The sequence below is a fragment of the Megalopta genalis genome, chromosome 12 (genome assembly GCF_051020955.1).
Source record: "Megalopta genalis isolate 19385.01 chromosome 12, iyMegGena1_principal, whole genome shotgun sequence".
NCBI classification, from domain to species: Eukaryota; Metazoa; Arthropoda; class Insecta; order Hymenoptera; family Halictidae; genus Megalopta; species Megalopta genalis.
Genome location: NC_135024.1, coordinates 3,744,829 through 3,764,170, shown reverse-complemented (window position 1 = coordinate 3,764,170; position 19,342 = coordinate 3,744,829). Strand labels below are relative to the sequence as shown.

Below are 19,342 nucleotides of genomic sequence, written 5' to 3'. Positions count from 1 at the left end.
GGTTTCACGTCGTGTATGCAAAAGGCGGAAACGCAATCTATTAATCGCAACACGATTGGCTAATTATTCCGAAAATACTGTTGTAATGCTATTTATTTTTACAAGCGTTTCGAATTTAATTCTACACAATTTTTAAATCGATTATGTCCGAATAAATCCACTATTTTATTTAATTTAATTAGAAGAACTTGAGTGTTCAATTAAAACCCTGTTGCTTAATTTAAATTTTAGTTTTCAAAGCTTGACTGATTTGTACAATAAATGTGTTTTACATGGTATTATTACGACGTTCTTCTCAACTTCGAAGCATTTTTTAAATTTTCATTGTACTTTTTTCTCATTTCAAGTAATAGCAAAATTTAAAAAAATATATTTTAGTCATGGTCTAGTAGACTAGTCCTTCTATCATTTGAAAAAAAAACACATTCAGGTGATTTAATCCTATTTTAAAAAAGTTATACCGTTCGAAAAATGTATACGAATAGTATACCTCGAGCAACTATTTATAGCATATCAAAGAAATGAAGTCTCTGATTTTCGTTTCCGCGGAACAGTCTAACAATTAAAATTTACATGAAGGTACCAGAGTCTGGTCAGACAGTCGCATTTTCATACGACGGCCGAGATAATGGACGACCTCGTCCAAAACAAAAAAAAGTGAAAATATGAATATCTTCCGACTGTCGGAAAATCCGCGAACTTTTTTTCGCAATTATATCTTTTCTGCTGAAAATCCCTCCTCAATCCGCGATACCGACGAGGATTACGTGAAAAGGCCGAGAGCATCTATTTGCCTCCTCCCCGTTTTTCCATGGCTCATTCTTTTCCCCTTTTCGAGCTCACTACTCTGCGAATATAAATCTCGGCCCGTACTTTTCTTATGTGCTCCTCGCGGAACGCCTGTCATTCGTGAAAAATTGAACGTGACCGACCGCGAAACAGAATTACGATACCCGTCGAATGACACGTGGACGTGCGAATGCGAACGTGGGGATCTCCATGTTTTCATCGGCAGACTCTGTTGATAATAATATGCTATTAATTTATTAAATATATTTCAATAATGAATAATTTGAATGATAATGTATTTTAATAATTTATTAAATATATTATTGAAATCTAATTTTAACGCACGTCATTCAATCATTCGATTAAACCAACTGGGTTTACGGATCACTGAAAGCTATTACATATCTTGTATTATATATAAGTAATCATATAAGTAATATTATATATTAATATAACTAATACAAATAATTATATTTTATACATAAGTAACAATAATTAAGTTTATTCGGATTTTTAGCGGTTTTAGAGGACGAAATTACTTTTCGAACAGCCCTGCACTTGTTGGGTATTTTATGAACTCTAAGTTTTATTGAATGATTTCATTTTTCTACGGTTTTCTCATATTTTAATTGATTTCTTGATTAATATTTTGGTATATATGTTTAGGTGTGATTAATAGATTGTTGCATCACGAAAGCTATTCAATCGAATCGTGTCTACAAATCACTTCCGTTTTCCTTTCGGAAATTTTCCATTTTCCTACTGGAACTTCCAATAAGAAGTTGTTAACCTTGATGACTCAATGCAAATTACTAATATTCTTGGAATAGTTATTACTTCATTAGGGTGCAGGTAATTCTTTGTCCATATTTACGATCGAAGTTACTTCGTCCATTTCAATGCTCGCCGAACTTCGAAATTGACACATTTGTAGTTGCATTGAAAACATTTTCACGCACCACATTATTTCTGCGGGAAAATTGAAACAATAATTAGCACAACATAGATTAGCATTCGCACAGTAAACGCGGAAACAAGTTGAGCGAAAACTGCTTAAAATTGTATAATTTATCCAGAACTTTTGCGACAGAACAATTCATTCAATTTTATTCAATTTTATTCAATTTCATTCAATTTCGTTCGCTTCAACGTTCAATTAACGTACTTGAAAATGATTACGGAAACGCAAATTTACAAATTATGTAAATTACATTCTCGAAATATCTAAACCGCGAACGACCATTGTACGTTTGCTTTTAAACAAATTTATTTACATAGAGCGACACAACAAGAACACATATTTCGTGTGAATCCCCATTATGTGGGGCAACTGCTGTAACGTAAAACGATCGTGAATTACGATAATGTCGCTGCGCACGACTACGAAAACACGACGTGCGTGACGTCACCGAAGACTATTAAAAGAAATTCGATTTATAGTAGATCAGTAAATATGCGAACGCGTTTTAATATACTGCGATGAGGGTGACGCCCACCGGCTTATAGTCTAACCGGATGTTCAGTGACACATTATAGTGCGTTAGTATAGTCCGCTGTGACGTAAGTCGTTCCGGTCGGTTGCATTAATAATGATTGAATTGGCGGTGAACAATTAAGCTCGATGACGCGATCGCCCCTTTCATGAAATGCTCGGAAAAATGGGAACTACGGTCATTTCTCCCTAATTCGCGCCCAGATTGCGCACAAAAATGGACAATTTGAGAGAAGAGGAGATACGATTATTTTTTATACAATTCTTTTTGCAACACTAATTTCACATTTCTCCGTGGAATTAAAACACCGCTGTATCGTAGCCGAAAAGTTGTTCCTTTCAACGAAATCTCCGAAATCTCTAAATCTGCAACAATTAAAAGAAAAAATCTTCCCATCAATTTTAATGTTGCTTTGCAATTTTTTGCCGCAGTCTATAGTAACACACCGCAAACGTTTGATTTTATGGAGACGAGCGAAGAACTTTTCCGAAAGTGTTCGCAAATATGTGTCTTCGAAACGGTTGTTCGGCAAACTGAATCAATTGGAATTTGAACGTCAGCTTTCGGACGCGTCGCATCTCATTCGTAACATGTGACGTAATTTTCTCGAGAATGGAAAAACTTAGCGGCGCTCAACCCAGTTTATTCTACTTACTCCACGGTGTACGGTCATTAACTTCCGAAGTTGGGCAACTGTGTTCTCCAATATGCCTTTTATTAGTCGTTTCCGCGAAACGCCGTTCCACCGATTTTATTCGGCCTTATTGTTCTCGACGAGACGATCGTAATTAAAACTATAATTAATTTCGAAATTTATACCGCCGCGCCGTGCGAAATCGCGCGCTGCTTTCAGCCGTGTTTTTCGTTTTTGCAATTAGTTTTGTTCAACGTTGCGTCAATCGCTTCTCGGCTGTTCTTTATTTTACGACGAAAAGTTGAAACACGAATTCCAGAGGTCTCAAATGTTCTGAATAATATTCGACGTCTTTCGAATTCCTGCGGTACACTAGAATATAGTAAACGTTCGAGTCCGCTTTGATCAGCCAATTATCATTCATCTACATTATGGGAGTTTTATGATTAAAGTAAACGACGAAAAGTTGAAGTCAGCACCGAATTTTCATTATTAAATGAAATATGTTAAAATTTTCATTTCTGCGCAGAAATTTAGCCGAGCAAACTTGAAAACGTTGGGGAAACGTTCTTCATCGCATTTCAGCCACGATCATTTTTAACGAGTTCGTCGCTGAAGATGTCCACGGCCATGCGTCAAAGTTTCGCGTTAATTAATAACCCGGGTCGCGTCATTAAGAGGCGATGTATTTTTTTATTTCACCGAATTTTCTCGCGTAATTTATCAAACGGCGATTGAAACATCTGGAAATAATGAAGAAGCCTTTGCAACCTGTCGCAGAATCATATACCTCCTATATTTTCTTGTTTCACGTTTTCCCCTCAAGGAAATCGATCGCCACGCTGAACTTTTATGCGAATTAAAACGTCCTCGCAAAATTCACAAAGGCTGGAATTACAAATGAGAGCTCGCCGCCGATAATTTGAATCAGCTGACATTGTGCTACATGCAATAACGAATTCAACTGCGTTACGCTTTTATTCCGTTTAGCGCACGTTTGCTATACACGCATAAATATCGACGGGTCAGCGACAACGAATTAAATGTGTGTTACGTGTGTACGGAAAACGCGGGCACCGATTAAACATTAGTATTCCCACAGTCACGTTCCGCTCTCGTTTTTTTGCCATTCGAAAAATACCCAGAAAATTACGCGCCGCTCTTATTGCACAATGTCCATAGGCGTGGAATATTAAAAGGAGCAACGTTCTCCACGCGCGTTCGCATCTTCCGTATCGAAACATCGGCGAAACGTGCACACCGAAATGAAAAGCAGTCACTGTTAGTCTTGTTCCGTTCGTTTTTCACTTTTTTACTCCTGTCTTCCATCGACAGTCCAATTTTATGCATTTCAGTGACGAAATTCGACGCGTCGAATGAAAAGGACTGATCACGTGGTGAAAAAGACAAGAACGAAAATAACAAGAATTTTTCATTTATTTGCACATGGCTCGGACAGGCTCTTCGTTAATATTTATTTCTCATTAATTTCCTCCATGGAGTGCGCGAACTGAATTGAAATCGGCTGTTCAATAATAATCCGACGAAACATTCTTGATTCGTCTCATTGCGGTTAAAATGTCTGTTATAACAGTTACGACGTCGATTTAAAAATGTAGTTCATACCTCTCTTGAACGAGAATGCTTCGCGAAATTGCTTCATTGACGTCTGACATGACATCCGTCCCTCAGTTTATCTGACGTGAAAAATTTCAATTATGTTCTGCTCGTACATGTCGAACATGCCGCGTCATTAACACCATAAGGAAAAATTCTTATTGATAATCGATAACTTCTTATGATTATATTAAAAATTAATAATGTTTTTTTGATCTCTGAATTCCGATCTGCGGTCAACATTTTCAGAGGGAAAACATTCTCAGATCAAAAAGTTGAAGAAATATCATTTTTGATTTCTGTATTATCTCCAACCAATTACGATTTTTCAATATTAATAACTTCTCTAGCAAACTAATCCTTCTAACGTCTCGAAAATATTTAGAGCCTTCAGCCTAATTATGAAAAAGTTATGCCACTTGAAAAGGTGCACGAAATTAGACCGTTATTAGATCAGGTGTATACAACGAAAAAATACCACGCTAGACTAATTCCGTTCTACGCTTCGAAAATCAGTGTTTTGGCGATTTTCTCGTAAAAGAAGTGCGACGCGACCAGGCGTGCGCCGCGCGCGAGCGCACTCGCGGCGGAACAAGCTAGTGTCAAGGTCTCGTTTGACGGTGAATCGCTTTACGTCGCCGTACTGATCGTTGAGTATGGTAATGGCAATGGTAATGGCCGAAGCTTGTCTTCCATTGTTGGCTTCTCAAGTCTTTTGAATTCATCGGATAACGACTGATACGCAGCCACGCAGATACGGCGTGCATCGTCCGCTTTGAATGGCTCCGCGACGATGGAACGGGCACGCCGTGAAAAAGAGCAACGTGGGCGGCCGAAAATCATGATCGAGCCGAGCCTAACCCGAGACGGTTTCTTGCAAGGAAAACCCAGCCGATCCGGCGTCACCCGAGAAACGCGTACTCAGCCGTTGGTCTTTCGTGGAACGCGACCGAGAAGTCGCGTCACGTTGCCCGCGAAATTACTTGTCAGACGGATGAAGTTTCGCTGGAACTTCACTGTTGCAACTTTTCCCGGAACTGGAAATTCGCGGGGTTCAATCTGTCAAGTAATACCTGCCGGGAAGTTCGCGTTCGACAGACGGGAACAGCTCTTCGATTGTTTTAGGACCGAGTTATTCGAACGCGAAGCCGCTATTAAATTAGAGTTTTTAACAGTTCCACGTATACGACGATGTTTGCGCGAAACGTCCTGAAAGCTTCTGTTGTCTCGCTATTAGGCCGATCGTATAGACTGAGACGAGATGTTTCTATCGCGTGTGCCGTACTTTTTACATTAATCTTCATGAAAGCGCAGCGCGCGTTCGATTATCAATGAAGGCTCTCATTGAAACATGGCATTTACATAATCGTCAGAGGATGATTAAACGGCTCCCGTAATCTCGAATGCACTGTGACATTACATTTCCTCGTGGGAAGTACCGAATTCCTCTTACTTGGCATGCATGACTTCGCGAGAGAATAAATCACCCGCAGAATTTGTACAGTTTAAGTATATTCAGTACTATAAATTATCGTTATATGCAATCATTACCAGTGGACTGCGAATTTTACGCACTGAAATTCGGCGAAATTCGAAAGAATGCAAATATTAATCGGCCAGAGTTGAAACTCTTCAAAAGTTTTCGCAGTTTTGCGTTTCGTCTCCCGATTTTTGTGATAAATGCATTAAATCCGCCGTCTAGTTGTGAGCAATTAAAATAAATTTCCAATCGTGAACAACGCGATTACACTGCGGATTTTTGTGCAAAGTAAAAGTTCTTTGCATCGATTAATTAACAATAAAACGTTTCTATCGTTTTGCATTGTGAATATTTGACAACAAAGTGCGTGAAATCCGCGCTCTAATTATAATAAATGACGGCGACAAAAATGTTCGTTTCATTGTTATTCGTAACCAAAAATTGCTCTCATATTTCGCGATTGGTAGCTTCTATTCGAACGGCGAACACGTTTCTGTTGCTGACTTTTTTCACTGAAATGTCGCAAATAACAGTTGCCTTTGATTCCCGGCTTTTATGTATTTAGATGCGAATGAAAATTTGTTGTTCGAAACGCGCATTCCGCGTACCGAAGGTACATATTCGACGACTTTTGCAGACGAGGGAGCCAGGCAATGTAAAAGAGGACATTCCATTCCCCTCCTTTTTTTCTCTCTTATTGTTGTATTATTTTCATTCAGCTGCATGCATCAGCCTGAAATATAGAGAGTGTGGCAGTAACGATGACCCGCGGGAGGGAAATAAAATTCAAATGTCAGTGCATGAAATTCATTCCTGAAAATATTATCCTCGAGTGATTCACAGGGGAGAGAACCTGTTCCACTATTTCTGCATAATGTACTTCCCCTATTATTTCTTAAAAAGTTACGAAACACGTGCTCGAATGTCTGCTTTCTAGGAAAACACAGTCTTGCGATCAATAATCTTTGTAATTCGTAATAATTCGACAGCGCGTATTTATGCGCTTATTGGAATCCGCGGAGTTTATTACACTTGCAAGAAAACACGTAAATAGCTTTTTAGACATTTGTATATTATAATTATAATTTGAAACAGTAAGAGATCTAAAAATTTTTTGAAGCGTGTCGATGTACTAAATTAGTGGAATTATTCGAAGCATTTAAACATTAAAACCGAAGAGAAGGACCATGTCATAAATAATTATCTCTTATGTTCTTTTTTACAATTAGTAATTTCTTAGTTAATGAAGGAAACTGTTTGGTGCGTTAAAACAGATTTCTCGAAGGTGTTGATTGCAAGACACAGAAATTGCATAAAAATGTATTTCTTTTTTAATAATTTTAATAAAGCAGACAACAATATTCTGAAATTCTTTTAATGCGTTTACACTCCGCTATCTACCGACGAATGTAAAATGTTAAATTCAAAGTCTGTTCAATCGTTTGTTTATACTTTAAGCAGTATCAGCAACGACTGCGATAGAAAGCTTTTTAGGAACATCGCTTCGTTACGACTTCTTTCGTAATGGCTCTTGAGCAATCATTTTCGAGCCAGCCTATACACCCTCCCCATTGATTACACGCCGTGGCTCGTTGCAAAAGAACGAGCAAAAAGATAGTGCTCTTATAACGAACCTAAAATTTCGAGGAAATCGCGTCGTCTTTTTCCGCGAAAGGTCGAACCAGCTAAGCGGAACATTGATTAAAAGCCGGGGTCCCGTCGTAAAACTGTAAAATACATGCATGGCCGCATCATCGGGGGATTTCTTCGCGCCCTTTAGAGTTTGTTTTCCGTTTATCGAAGAAAAACATTCCGTCCGCGCAGCGGTACGATCTTCGCAAAAAAGAAAGCGGTACTAAAACATGATTTATGGAACGATATCTGTTACGAGTCTCGTGATCCCAAGTCCGTTACATTTAATAGAAGATAATAATCGTACAAGTTTTGTATCTGCTAGTCTCATAAGTTTTGTAATCATCTCTGAATTATTTTGTCTTCTTGTTTATTCAGGAAACATAATGCATTATAATGCAACCCTTTCAATGCTGACTAAAATGAAAAAGTGCAACCGAAGAAATGTCGACTTCCTACATTACTTTTCTGACTAGGTTTGCGAATTTTATGCGTTCATAGCACAAAATCGAGTAGTTCGCAAAAGGAATATTTAATGACAATTGTTTTACGATCTTTTACGTAATAATATTTGAACTTTGTTTTTGCGATATTCCTGGCAAGAACACTCGAATATACGATCCCTACGTAGAATACGTGCAATCAAAAGAATTAAAAGATATCAACGTATTATTTGTCAGCTATTAACATTATTCAAGAAATCTAGAACTTTCTATCTAGGCTGCAATTTATGCGAACAATTTTTATTTTGCACAACAATCAGCAATGATTAACGTCTTCGCTATTCTCCACGAATGTTTTCAATGAAACAAAGTTCCAACCAGTTCCAATTAAATTTTGCACTCTACGAGAAAATAAAGCGCTTCGGATGAATTACGTTATCTAATTGAAGTTTTATGTTAACAGCATCGTTGAAATAGGGAACGAAATACAAACGAGCGTAGGAGCCGCCATAATAGCGATTATCCCCGCGCAATTGAAAGGAAACAATGAAACAGCAATTTTCCATGAATATCCCCCGCGGTCTCTTTCATTTTCTCTGTTTCCCTATTTTCGCGCGATTTTCCATTCATCTACCGCGGCTCATTGATGGCCCCCGCGCAGTTCAATATTATGGTTGTTTTTTGCGTGCGTCGCCGTGTGACGTCTCTACGAGCGCGAACGTCAATGTCGTGCGTGCGTGTCCGAGCGAACATGTGCGTCGAACAAAGTGCGTGAGGGCCGTGTCAAGTGTGATCAAATACTTTATGGACGCGGTGCATTCGGCAATAAAAACCGTGCGGCTCCTACGTCACTGTACGAAATCCCCGTAATCCCGCGGAAATAGTTGCGCGGAAAATCCTACCGCAGGTTTCATGCATTTTCATTATGCAGGTCCGCTGCCGGTGTCACATACGCGCGACATTTTATATGTGTTTCGCGTCGTAACGTAAGACAGTAAAATCGGCATGCGGAAAGTTTTACCATAATCAATGCACGATGACTCACGCTCACGATCGGACAAACTTTAAAAACGGAATAACTTTTTTTTTCAAATTGAACGGAATTACTTGAACTTTTTTGGGGGATGCTAGTGGCAGTAATTTATTTTACGATTACTAGAATACCCTCAGCTTGTAAACAAAAATGGACAACTTGTGAAGAGGGGGGGGGGGGAACTCTTCTGAAAGCTGAAGAAAAACTGGGGAAAATTTACTATACTTGGAACAACAGAACGAACTAAAAAAGCTCACGTTTCCCCAACTTTTTCATCCGAGCCTGTGACAAAAATTTTAAAAATCTATTTTATGGGTCTCGGCGGCGTGTTGAACATTTCATCGAAATCAGTATTGATAACGTAATCTTGACCTCGAAGATCGACCGCGTCCTAGACGTCCGACTGAATTACACGAGGACACGATTTCGCAATCCAGTGGATGAGATGCAAAATACAATATCGGTTCAAGAGATGTCCGTACCTTCCAACATCTCGGAATTATCTGTCCATAGATATTTCAAGGAAATGGAAACAATAAACAGCACAAATTAATGGGTACGACCTGATACTTTTCTTCCGAGTTTCTTTCGATTCAGAAGAAAGGTGCAGCATTCATATCAGTGCTTCAATTTACATTATCCCGAAGAACTGATTGTATCGCTTTTCGATATCCACAATATAGCACTTCCTCCTCGCTCAGACTTCGTTCTGCAAATACAGATAGCCCTCCCCTACAACACGGCACCCTATAACACAGTTTCGCTCTAACGCGATAGAATAAATTGCGGGAACTCTCGTATAGCACTGCAACCTATAACCCTGTTTCGCTCTAACACGATAAGAAAATTGCGAAAACCTTTGTACGACGCTGTACCTCTACAGGCCTGGATAATACGATTTTTGTTTAACATATTTAACAACTAAATCATCTTAAAATAAAGACGAGAAGGAATAATGAACTATAGGATATATATATATATATATATATATATATATATATATATATATATATATATATATAGAATAATATAATAATAATATATATATATATATAGAATAATATAATAATAATATATATATAATATATAATAGAATAATATAGAATAATCAACTATAATATAATTGTTATAATTAAGGGTATATAAACATATATCCATCCACTGAAAGAGTCCGAAAATTCAAAGGAGAGCTGCTAAATTGTCTATCTTCGTACCAAGGAATCTACAATGACCTTGCAAGAGTAAAGCAAAATTACAGATTTTTTTAAAGAGGACAGGAGCTGCAAAAGATCTGAATGAAGATCTCATTTAATTGTGCTGAATAGTGACGAGGAAGAAATTTATTGAATTAAGGTTACATTAAATGAAAATAATATCTTTTGTCTTTTTGTCTCTCTTTTATTATATTTTTAACAAAAGATGAGTCGCTTATATGGAATTAAAAGAAAAATGTTTCTAATAAGCTTTCGGTACGTAACCCCCTTTTCGTGCCGATTCTGGGTCTCATGTGACACGGTTTCACGCAACACGGCATTTTCTAAGAACCTATTTAGTAATGTCTCCCTAACTGACTCTCAGATTGCGCACAAAAATGGACAATTTGAGAAGTTGTGAGATACGATTATTCGAGCCTTGCAGCTCGTTTTTATATTTCTTGACAATTCGTAGCTATGAAAACGAACCGCAAGGCTCGAATAATCGCGTCTCCTCTTCCCAAATTGCCCATTTTTGTGGACAATCTGAGCGTCAATTAGAGAGACATTACTGTACCGTTTTATAGGAGAGTTACCTGTACCACTTGGTACTCATCATCCGCGGCAGCCTACGAGTCGGTCACGCGGGAGAACCGTTCGCGCTCCGATCTTCTCCGCATTTATTGCATTAAATACTCGGCTTTCACTGCGAAGCACTCGGAGCATAAATCATCCCGGTATCCCAGCCGCAATCGTATCATCGTCGGTAGCCGGATGCCTCTTTTGCTATCAGAGCCCCTGAACGTCACCTTGAGGGACGCATTTAGCCCCTCCGGTTTGCTTCCTCGTAATCAAAAATGATGTGCCTGTTCGGTGCTCGACGGCTGTGTAATTAGAATTGCAGCCATTAGCTTGATGAGCTCGAAAACTGGGCCCAGAATCGTGCGGGGTTTAGCTACCGCGCGCTGATCGTTACTTAACGATTCGGTGTCTATCGTGGCCTGGCGTTTTCCGTTGTCGAGGTCCTAGGTGGCCGAGTTTTGTCCGCGATCGTAGCCTCGGCACCGATATCGTGTCCGAAGATAGCAGGTTCGCGAGCATAGGAGGATGACTGGATGAGAAATCGGGTCGAAGCACGCACATCCGCTGTTCGTTTCCACTTAATCCTCGTCGCCGCGCTTAAGGCGGATCTGACCGGTGTCCACCTGGTGGTTCCACCTCCTATCTAGCCTTCTACCTCCTAGGTGGACTTGCCTACTTCCTTTACCCTTGACTCTTCGTCTCGGGAACACGAGTGAACGCGACTCGGCGAAGGGAACTCGCGCGGATCATCGTCGTCGTCGTCTTCGTCTTCGTCTTCGTCGTCGTCGTCTTCGTCTTCGTCGTCGTCGTCTTCGTCTTCGTCTTCGTCTTCGTCTTCGTCTTCGTCTTCGTCGTCGTCGTCGTCATCGTTGTCTTCGTCGCGCGTGCTATAATCATTCTGGTCGCTATGGCAGTCGGTTGGCAGGGTCGTCATCGGATCGGTCGCGACTCCAAGAGGAAACTCTTCTGCATTTGCACCTGCAGCTACACCGCCGCGTCGAGCCCCGACAACGACGACAGCGCTCACTGTTTTCGTAAGTCCCGTTATCACGATGTCGGTGTTGCCTTTGCTGTTTCGTGTGCGTTTTCGTGTAACGGTGCTGCCTCCTAGATATGCTACCTACGGATAGCACCGGGGTTCCAGGTGACAATGGAACTTTCGGAGGAATGCGAACACCTCTCGTATCCGAATTGATAAGGTTACTTCGGTGAAGGTAGCTTCGGACGGTTGTAGAATCGATTTTATTCGGATCAGGTACAGGATTAGTGTTTCGGTCCAGCTTTTGGGCACTTCGTGACCTTTTGGTTAACCCTTGTATGTGAATCGGAGATATCTAGACCGCGGATGTTTATGCAAGTGCATCGTTTTTTAGAAAATGGATGGACCAGTGGGACCTGGACAGAAATTTATATGCCATGATCAAATTATCCTAGAAATATGTTTTTTATTTCATATGTTTCGCATGTATCTTTCATAAGTACATACATATGTGGAAATATACTGCATATGATATATACGTTTATTGAATTTCTCTACATTTTCGGGCTTTCGAACATTATTTAGTTGTTCGTGACAAACGCAGCTGCGTATATGATAGAAGCTAGAAAACATTTGAAAGTGTTTCATGCAAATACGGTGCATCTAACGTACGTGGTTCATGGTTTACCTAGATTTCCAGGTATCCAGGTATCTCATAATAATATCTATAATAATAACATTTAATAATCTTTTGCCATATGTGATCTAATAGTTTTTCGTTCGGAGTGATGAACTGAATTGACAAGTGTATTAAAAATTATATGATTCCGTTTAAAAGAACAAAGTTGATCTTCTATTTGCCGTGTGCGCGTCCAATTACGTAAAAATGAATCATGTCATCTTGGAGCCCCTTCGAAACTGTTTAATTTCTGTGGGAAACATTTTCTCACATAGTGTGCAATGAACGAGTTACTTTCATTTACGAATTAAGATCGGACACCCTGTATACATATTGTATTATCACTGGGACCACGCATCTAGTATATGCATACAGAGCATATTCGAGCTTCTAAAATAAGAGAGAACATTAACATGAACAATGTTTTAACCGGTGCAATGAATTTCCCATTACATCTGGTTCTCTCAAGTTGTTTCGTTAGCGGTTTAATAACGGTTGCAAAATATGTACACCGGAGTCGTTTCAAACAGCAAATTTATCACGCGATGGTACTTGTAAATCATATTTGCGAAACAATAAAACCCTCTAACCTTTCGCTGAAAATAACGCGCTGCAATTTACCGATAAAAAAGTATGCTGAAATATGGAAAAGCCGCGTTCGCGGATAATTCGCGTTCTCGGAACAATGGAATTTGATGCTGCTCCGATTTTAACAAGCCGCCGTAAGTTTCCAATTAATTACCGGAGATTCAGGGCTTGGAGCTCTATAATTCGCCGAGTAATCTCCGTCGATAAGAACAGATTTATATGGTAATTCGATCGTTGCCAGCGTCAAAAATTGCAGGCATCGTACCGCTAATCTACCGGTAGACCACCGGTGTCACAGTCATTATCGACGGTTTATTAACGCGGGTGTAAGACCGAGTAACCCAACACATTGTCTCATGTTCCACTTCACTATTGGGCATGATAAACGGATTAGCAGTCGCGAACGAAGCGGCTGTGCCCGTTTGTCTCGGCTGGATCACTTTTCATAATACAGCGGAGGAAAATATCGGTCGCTCGGCGAGTTCTAAAGGGAAAAAAGAAAGAATACATAATATACCGCAGACAGGAAACGGAGGCGCTGTCGCGAGATTAACGGATATCTGCGAGCGAGACGATGTTTCTGATAGTAATACCTTAAAATAATGTTTCGGAGAACAGACCTAACTTACCTGGAAATATTTAATGGAATGTCGGTCTGTTTTCTTTGAAAGAGGAAATACTCGCGAGAGAATTCTTCCCTCGGAGACGTTCGAAAAACTTGCGACGCTTCAGAGGATACGCCGATTTCGAATGCTACTTTCCAAATTATTTTTAGGAATTCGTTTTGAAACAGTTATGAAATATTTTGCAATAGATATTTACCATTTTGCACAATATAATTATATTATATTATTATATATTATATATATTATATTATATTATTATATATTATATATATTATATTATATTATTATATATTATATATATTATATTATATTATTATATATTATATATATTATATTATATTATTATAATTATATTATTAATAACAGGACATCCTGTATTGTAGATCGTGAATGACGACCTTCTGTGAAAATTCTGTCATTAAATCCTGAAATTAAAACCGGAATGGAACAAAATAGAAATAATAGAACAAAAATTCGCATAAAATTCGCGATCTACTCGCTGCAAACAAAAGTACTGTACTGCTGAAATTTGAAATACGATTCGTCGTGTTATGTTCTCAAAGAGATGTTCCTTTCATGTTTTAGGTACGCGGAACGCAGTCAAGCTGGCTGCCTCCGCCGGTAACCCCTCCGCAGCAGTCGCCGCCGCCGCGCATCCTCCTGTTCTTTGGAGATCGCGCAGGAAGCCGGGTAAGAGCACACATACATATTTCATTATTATTATTATTATTATTATTATTATTATTATTATTGTTGTTGTTGTTATTGTTATTGTTATTATTATTATGATTATTATTATTATTATTATTATTTATATCCTATATTTGTTCACTGTCAATGCCAGATAGCTTAGCGAACCGTACACTGTGTACTAATAAGTCGATAAAGGAATCACTGGGCCGAATATCCTGTCTATTATAAACCCGGTGTGAACGTCGCTTTATTATTTAAAAAGTGGCTGATCTAAAAATATAATAGGCTACAGACGATATATCCGGGATAAAACAATCTTATCTAATATAGAAATGTATTTCTGTATCAAATGAAATACTAGTTGTAATACTTAATTAATTTTACAAATACATAATAAATAGGTACACCTCATTTTCACACCTAACTTTGAAATTATGCATCTGATTAGAAAGCGTTAAATACAAAAGTTGCAGAGTTTTAGGGGAGGGGGTATGTCGTACCCACTTTTCGCGTCGCGCTTATTTCTCTACGAGGAATCTCTTGGTGCCCGTTTGCGCATACCTTTCAGGGACACCCTGTATATATCTGGCGACCTCCGTTTTCCGCATCAGAGCTGTTCTGAGCGACTACGTTTCGCGTTTGTCACAACGAAGCTTTCGGCGAAAAACCACGGGAAACCAGATGAATAAAACCGAGCATCTCCGACAATGTTTTAGCCCGCACGGCAAACTTGACAAAAATGGTACTTTAAGATCTTGAACCGAAGGTTCTCCGCGGTTCTCACAACTCGTTGGTCCTTGGTCCGACGGATTACCACCCTTTCCGTTCTCCCCGAAACGTTTTTAGCGAAATTTCATTTCGCGATGACGCAGAGTTATCGTTCCGAAATTGGCTGAAAAACTTTCGATATTTCCGCGCACGAATTTATGGAATTACCGTTTTACAACTCGCTTCGCTTATCAAGCATTGGAAATGTTTAAATCGATATTACGGTATCGTACGTTTCCTGAAACAATACTTCGCTTTTAGACGATTAAGCAATTATTGATTTACGAACTTCGTAGAACATTGCCTCTTAAAATTGAAACAATTAAAATTCAATATCATTCAATTTCGCAATTTAATAACATTGTGTTTCAGTTACATAGTAATTCAACTGCGTTGCAATTCGATTACACAATTCAAACCTTTCAGTTAATTCAACTGCTAATTCCTTTAATCACCAGTGTAATTCAAATACATGCGATTGATGCGATTGAAAATACAATTCTTCATATCAAATCATTTCTTGTCTCTTCTGCGTATTTTCTTCTCACCTGTTAATTTGTAATTTCTTAACTCGTAATTTTAATACGATTATATCGTAACTCGTAATTAATAGTAATTAGTATTTTATAATTGTATTTACGATTGCAATTTATAATATATTAATATAATATATTATATATATTATATTGTTATAATAATATATTAATATAATATATTATATATATTATATTATTATAATATATATATATATTAATAATATAATATTAATATATATATATTAATATAATATATTATATATATTATATTATTATAATAATATATTATATATATAATATTAATATTTATTTTACAATTGCAATTACGAATTACACTGTAATTTAAATGACTGCAGATCCGAATTACGAATTACAATGTGATCGAGTTATGACATAAGCGAATGTACACTTTGCAATTACAATTCCGTGAGCAGTTCGATTATAATTCTGCAGAACTCTGGATAGCACGAGCGCGAAGTGTTTAAGACGTGATTTTCTATATTCCACAATCCGATTCACCGTATGCCCCGTTAAAGTTCAACGCGGAGTTAACGTTCGAGTTAACCTCCGTCGTCCTTGTCGCGCTCGCTGCGCGGACCGAGCAATTGGCCCAAGGGTTAATTTCTCTGCGACCGGCTAATTCGATACGAGTCGCGCTCGTCTGACCCCTTATTGTCTTCGGTCGGTTCTCCGAGCGATCCGAAACATCTCCGACATTTTTTTCAGAATCCGGGAGACCGCCAATGATAGCTGTTCGATCGGTGGAGCATCGACAGCGTCCGTGTTTAGTATTGTTTTGGCGCCGGGTGCCGGGATTGATTTAGAGACGATCGCAAGCAAAAACTGCCGTGGTTTCGGTGAAACCGACCGTTAACCTAGATCTCGTAATTATTAGGTTGCTGCATAAATTCTGTCTGCTGCTTTTCGTCGCGCAAACATTCTGTCGGTGAGCAGGCACCAGCGCAACCGTCGTTCCTGATTTATGTCAGCAACTCGAAAGCGTGGCGAGAAATACGAATTAAAAGAATAAATAAAATATGAACCTTTTTGGGTAAAGTGCATAATGCAACTTATAGATAAGCGATAGACACGTAGATTGCAGAGCTTTGCGCAGCAATTGCAGATTGCATGCAATCTGCATTTTGCAGAAGAATATCACTTTTCTTAGAAATTTTAACGTATTCGAAATAGACTGTTACAATTAATTTGTAAATAAATAGAGAACTTATTCTATTTTAATCTTTAAATAAATTAGAGTAATTAAATAAATACATTTTTAATACATTAATCAATTTAAAAAATCGTATACTACAGATGTTTGTGTTGTTTAGAGAGGACAATATTATTGTCCTTACAAATTTGTATGCATAGATGTAGTAAAATAATTATAATCTAATTGCAAAGAAGTAGAAAATGCATAATGGAACTTCCTGACAAATCACAGACGTGCAGATTACAGAGATTGATTTTCCTTTGCACGTATCTCAAGTAGCAAAGCATAATAATTACAATCGAATTATGAGTAAATGGAAAATGTCAATATTTTACTTTTGTGACAAGCGCATTATTTAATTACTGTTTCAGTTTCACACGAACCTCTGGATTATATTTGAGTAAGCGGTCGTGGGATGTTTGTTTTTAGTTTCTGCACATAATGTCGTGATACTGTTACGGTATAACTAGAGTTTATTACTGATTCCGCCATGCATGCGAAACACAATGGGAGCCTGTTTGAAAGGTAACTTTGATCAATCCAATTGTTACATGCGCTGGCCATAATATGAATTATATAATATATAATATATTAATAATTATTATGACACATAAAAAATTATATTAAATTAACTCTTTTATTTTCGAGATAATTAAAAACATTAATTAACCCTGATACAAAAGGTACAAAAATTATTATTACTTATATTAATATTATTTTCTTCGTCTACAATACATTTTAAAACTATTAAATTTATTCTTAAATACATGCTATAACTTACAATTATATAATTACTTTTTTTTAAAATATTAAATTAACAACAATAATTCTTGAATTAATGTTTACCGAATGTAATAATAATAGCGGCGGTGCAGATTTTTAACAGAAGAAATGTGTACGCAGTGGAACAAGAATTAATAATATCTACCAATGAATACAAAAAATGGTTTTTTATTTTGCATCGAAATCCGCAGTCAACTCGTGAGATTTAAACAATTCGAAAAATTCTACAAAACAGTAGAAATTCGTGAAATTGAAGGGGAAAAGGTTTGCCATATTCTTGCAGCATTTCTTCGAGAAACGAAGATCTGCTACAGCTTCGTGCGAAGTATCAACGTAATTGGTGAAATGTTACACATTTCTCTACGTGACACAGATAAATTATAGTAGAAGCTGATAATAGCCGAAGTTGTAGAAAGTTAGGAACGAAAGACGTAGTTCGTTCATCATTGCAACATCGTATTTAATTTAATATCATATCTCGCTGAAAAGGTAAACTATAGTGGTGAAAATGACTGCTACAATGTTGTTACTGTCCGTCAGAATCTCTAAATGCTACTAAACTAGCAGGAGTGTAATTAACGGGGCTGAAAAATGCATTCTTGCTAATGGAATATATGAGAAGCATAGTAAACCTTTCTCCTCATTCATTTTTTGTTCCCGTACTTACATTTACGAAGAAAACCCTAACTGCGCATGTACGATCGCAACATGGACACAACACGGACAACTTTTTTTGCATAAACTTTTCAGACGATAGAATTATTTCACAACATTCGAGAACGAAGAAAGCAATTCGATCTTTTTTACGTATATTAAAGAAACTTATAAACATTATTCTCTTCTGAAGCTTAAGTAGTGTTTCACGCGATTATTAAATTATTATCACCATTACCAGAACGCGCATTTCTATGTTAAATCATGGCGTAACGGTTGTCTGTAACGAATTATCTTTCCGTTAATAAATAAATAAATACAATTTTCGTCATCGATAATAGTTATTTGTAACTAAAAACCATCAACGCATAGAAGTTAATTATTTCTAATCATTGTATTATTACAAATTTCCTTTATTTATTGATGGCTACCCTTCACGCGAATCAAAATCAATTTTCTGTCGACGACTTTTTCCCATCAGATTTTTCACATAAACTGTTATCCATGGTTTCTGATCAAACTGTTATTCGTGGTATCTTCTTCAGAAGATCGAATTGCGACAAAATATAGTAAATTCTCCTCAATTTTCCGTCAGCTTGTAAAGAAAAATATAGACATTTTGAGAAGTAGAGATGCGATTATTCGAGCCTCGCGGCTCATTTAGATATTTTTCCGATTGTCAACAATTATAAAAACGAGCTGCAAGCTTATGACAACAAATTCTGTTCCGTCCTTGAAAATGAAAATTATGACCGCGTTCCGCCGCCATTGACACCCTTGTCAACGCGAATGACAGCCTGATCCAAGGCACGCTTCCGCGGTGATCTTTCGCCTGCCCCTCGTGCCGACCCTGTCTTACGATCCATATCTCGTGTACCAAACGAGTTATTATTACTTTGGCCCGTACGCAGGCCGAGAGCGGAAGGT

At 37.9% G+C, this 19,342-nt stretch overlaps 1 protein-coding gene across 2 annotated transcripts in view; it reads left to right on the top strand.

Moving 5' to 3' along the window:
• Positions 1-19,342, top strand: part of LOC117228701 (dual 3',5'-cyclic-AMP and -GMP phosphodiesterase 11) — a 177,753-nt gene that overhangs the window by 47,966 nt on the left and 110,445 nt on the right. For both annotated transcript variants that reach the window (XM_033484642.2, XM_033484643.2), the window contains exon 2: positions 14,354-14,458. The gene's annotated coding sequence lies outside the window, so the exon portion shown is untranslated. The remainder of the gene's footprint in view (positions 1-14,353; positions 14,459-19,342) is intronic.